Source organism: Tyto alba, unplaced genomic scaffold, assembly GCF_018691265.1.
Source record: "Tyto alba isolate M040663 unplaced genomic scaffold, T.alba_DEE_v4.0 Super-Scaffold_22, whole genome shotgun sequence".
Taxonomy (NCBI): Eukaryota; Metazoa; Chordata; class Aves; order Strigiformes; family Tytonidae; genus Tyto; species Tyto alba.
Window position 1 is genome coordinate 32,459,033 of NW_024881296.1, and position 4,703 is coordinate 32,463,735.

Below are 4,703 nucleotides of genomic sequence, written 5' to 3' on the forward strand. Positions count from 1 at the left end.
AAATTTTTCCTGAAAGCCAAAAAAGGCTCAAATCTTATAAATGCCTTTACCCTCTTAGTCAGTATATAAGAGATTTTGTCACTACGTAAAATTAAGCGTATGCTTAAATGTTTGCAGGGTCAGGGCTTTAGTAAATGTGTGTGGCTCTAAGCAAATTGGAAAATAAACTTTATAGCCAAAAAGTACAAAATTACCCCTATTTAAACTGCTGAAAACAAAGAAGGTGCTGGAGATGGTTTAGCAGGAAAATCATTTTAAATAAATCCTATATGGTTTTGTTCATACGTGACATGCACATCCTAAAATGGTTACTGTGAGTGATTCCACCAATGTAACCAGAATTTCTCACAGGGTTAGATACTGTTCAGTCTCAAAGCTATCAAATCTAGCTTACAGGATATGATAAGAGGTTGAGAGAGCTGTCATTGCAAATGGATGAAATACGATTTCACATTATTGGCGGAATGTAATTCAGTGTGTGAAAAGAACAAATCGGTGAATTTTGGTTTTGATGTAAGACAAGTTCTACTACATGTTTTTTAAATGAGTAGGCAGAAAGAGGGCTCAGTTTACAACAGCTTTGTAAGCCTGCTTGTATCATGAGTTCAAATGGGAATGCAGTCAGACTAAAATGGGCATTCTAACAGCTCATAGTCATGGAAAAGGGAATTTGTTCTGAAAGAAACTATAGCCTATGACTGCAGCTTTTCTGCAAGTTTAATTCCTAAGATTCATGCCTCTGCAATGCAGTTATGCTATTGGTTGAGTTACAAGAAGTCTCACTGGTAGCATGAAAAAGTTAATATGCAGTTCACTTCCCCTTTTAGGCAGGAAATTTCTTTGATCTTTATATTTTATCTGATGATATTAAAAGCTCAAGGAAGTAAATCAAGTTCAATAAACAGACACTCAGTTAACTTCCTGTATGACTTGCTAGATCCTTAGCTTTAAGAGATATTGGCTTAATAAAAAGATCAACATTGTGATGTGTTTCACGTTAGTGATAAAACATCATGACAAGAAGCAATCTAATCATAGTACTCTAATGAATACAGATCATCTTATTGTACTAAATCTATGTTATATTAGGTAATTAAAGCAATGATTTGAAAGAAGAAAGATTACATTTTCGTTATGAACAATTTCACACAACCTTCTACTGTGTCATATGAAAAAGTCTTTGTGTGTCAACATAAGACTGGATTATAGAGTAAAAAGCCTAGTAGTAACTGCTTAAATAAACTGTTTTTCTATGTAGTGTTTTAGCATTAATGCTTCTGTCCTGTGTGAGCAACAGTGACCTCTCAAGGCTAATTTGCTGGATGATAAATAACATTAATTAAACTTACAAGAGGAGTTTTCATAAGCCTTGTATATCACCCTGTTCTTTTCCTTGTCTCCTAATGTATGTTTGTCATGTGTCGAATAGTGATGAAAAGTTTATTAAAACAAATTAATTGTGTCATTATAAAATTATTAAGAAAACTGAGGAAATAACTAGTCTCTTACAACTTGTATTACTTCTTTGGTACAGTGGGTCAAATTCTGCATTCAAATCCACAGCAGTTTTATTTATTGATATTGAGATTTGTGCTGGAATAAATAGGAGGTATGTATAAAATAGGAGCCTTTTTATTTTTATGTAGAATGGCAAAAATATATTGCTCATTGAAGTACTTGAAAGCTTGTTATTACCCCTATGACACAATCAGAAAGATATTATTACTTGGATGCTGTCAATGGAAAGGTATCATTACTTTTTGTGTGGAAAAGTTTCACAGATAAACAAACATGCAGGAACAGTATTTGTTCTATTTATCCTATATAAATCTCTGAGGACAGAGAGAGGTTGTCCAAAGAGTTTTGCAAAAATTCTTTCAGCTATTTTACTTAAAAACTCTCCACAAACAATTCACATTTTTTTCCCATTTCCTAGTTTTATTTAGTATGTTTTGTCTCTACCTCTTCAGAAATTCTTGGAATTGCCTCAGTGCACTTGTTGTTGAGGAAGGCTTGGAAATGGGATAAGCACTTCATTTGTATGGCAGTTTTAGGAATTCCCTGGCTCCTCAGTGTGATTCAAAACTGCTTTTAGTTGGACTGTCTTCTCTCAGCCTTTTTAAGAAGCCAATTCCTACTCCTTTCAAGCCAAAAATAATTGCGCTTCATGCCACTCCCCACACCCCCCAGTCATGCTCTCTCACTTAGGCAAGCTCTTTCCTGCAAGGGGAGATGATTCATGTTTTCTAAGACATGTATTATTATTGTCCTTATTTAATCATTTATATAATCTCAGTTAACATCAGGGAACAGCAAGGACTATGATTAACAAGTAAATACAACTGTAAATGCACAAAAGCGAAAGGAAAGTCATCCAAGTGCAAGGCCTTGAGAAGTCACTTAACAGAGGCTACTAGATTAAAAGAGAAAACATAGTTCAAGGTTCTCTTTTTGTGGCCAGCACTCAGCAATTTTGAAGTGTGACATTGTTGTGGGACACAAAAGCTGAATCCCTTTAAAACCATGGCCAGATATCTTAACGAGAAACTATCTTCTAGGGTCAAGATTAAATGAACCTTCCAACTCAGAAAGGCAGAGATACACTTACACACCCTACAGTTCAAGCCTGAATGTGGTGCTCAGCACATGATAAAGACAAAATAAATATTCATGATATAAGGCTGATTCACTGGATTTCATTTCCTAAAACACACAATTGTCTATTTTTAGATATAGACTTATTTCTGAATACTTTCCAATGACAAAATTCTATTAATAATGTACATAAAATATTTGCAACTGTCTATATTAGACATTAAAATAACATTTACAGAATATGTTTAGAGAATCGAGAAAGGTGGTATTACTCCCAATTACAAACCAGGAGGCAGTGTATTTATCTGTAGAATAGCTATCAAGAATTTTTGTCACTAAATTTATACCACTAATCATTAGAATCACTGAAGCTAGAAAAGTAAAAGACTGACTAAATATTAATCTATTATTTTAGCCACTCCTGGATTATTCGTTGTAATATGATGGTGCTTTATCAAAATTAATTCTGAAAGCAAACAACAAACAGTAGTAAACATGAAAAAAATGCTAAGGAACAAATTATGTGCTAAAATAAAGCATTTTCAAACAGTCTTGCTTCATTTGTTTTGCCAGCAAAAGTATGAGTAAAGGAACCTTCTTCCTTTCAGTAAGAATATCACAGGCATTGCCGAATGCTTCTCCCATTTTATAGGGAGTGCAGTGTCAACATCAAACCCTGAATTCCTAGTTCTGACAGTAGTTATGCAGATTTAAGTCAGTCAGATTACTCTAAAATTAAAATATAGGCTCAACTAAGGTATCTCTGGCAGATAAACTGAGGAACTTTAAGTGCTTATGAAGGCTTTCAAAAGCTTAAGTCTGAAGTTAGGGTGAAAACTGAAAACCTCGTTCCCACTGACTCAGTGGAAGTATAATCATTGACTTCGGTGGACCAAGGCTCTAACGTCTGTAGTCCATTAACAGTGTTTAATTTACTTTTACACCAAAGCTTGGTCATCACTTTAATTCATAAATGGAGATTTTTTTCCACATTATCACATCTTTTCTCTTTTTCCAGCAGAGATAAATGTTTTCTCTGTCAATGCTGCTAAAAATGCTAGAGAGATGTCAGAAGAGGTCTTGAAAGAAGTTCTTGAGGCTGATGCTATTTAATTAACTCTTCATCCTTGATTTTTCACTTAATTTTTATTTCATGAAGTGAATTCTGAACTACATGTACAAAATTCACTTTGCGTTAACTGGCTACTCTGAAGATGTGGTTGTGAAAAAATGGACCAAATACGATATCCAGCAAATATTTCATTAAATCAAGTATCAATTTTCAGTATTTGTTTTCAGAACTACATTTTTTTTAAAACTGATAGCTGGTTTCTAGAAATCACTTATCCAGTTCTCTCACACTTTTATTAATTATCCACATGATATATTTATCTTAGAAAATATTTATCATCCAAAATTGAGTAGAAAAGGAAATGTATCTCAAAAAATATTTTGATAGTATGCTGAGATTTAGTTGTCCCAAGAGCTCATATGGGAAATAAGATGTTGGAAAATTTATCAAGTTCTGTGGTAACTGGCAATGAATTTGAAAATACACAGGTTGAAAACCACTTCAGTATTTTTGTCCACTGCTTAAGTATTTGTCAAGCTGTTGCCACTTTGAAGTTAACTGTTTTTCATTCTTCTGTGGTGTCATTACCTTTTTTATGTAATGTTTTGATGACACCCCTCAAAATTCTAATGTATTTGTCTTCACACTGTCTCTTTGAGAGAGGGAAATTCCAAAGTCTTAATTTTACAGTTGCAAAACCAATACTCAGGGCATGGATTAACCCAAAAGGGAGTCCCAAGGAAGCTCTAGGTTAATGCTCTTCACTATACCATGTCTTCATGGTGATCCTGACAGTCAACACTCCATTTTTTCTCTCCTTCATCCATCATTTTATCTCCTCTGTCAGTTTGTGTCAGGATAACATGAAGGTATATAACACAGCAAGCAGCCCATTATGCAGCATAAATATTTAACTGAAAACTGCCTATCCCATTTTATTTTTTTGTCTTTTAGGATAGAACTATTAAGAGATTCAGTAAAGTTAAGTAGCTACATAAATATATTGAGAGAGAATCAACAAGTGATACGAAAGAAA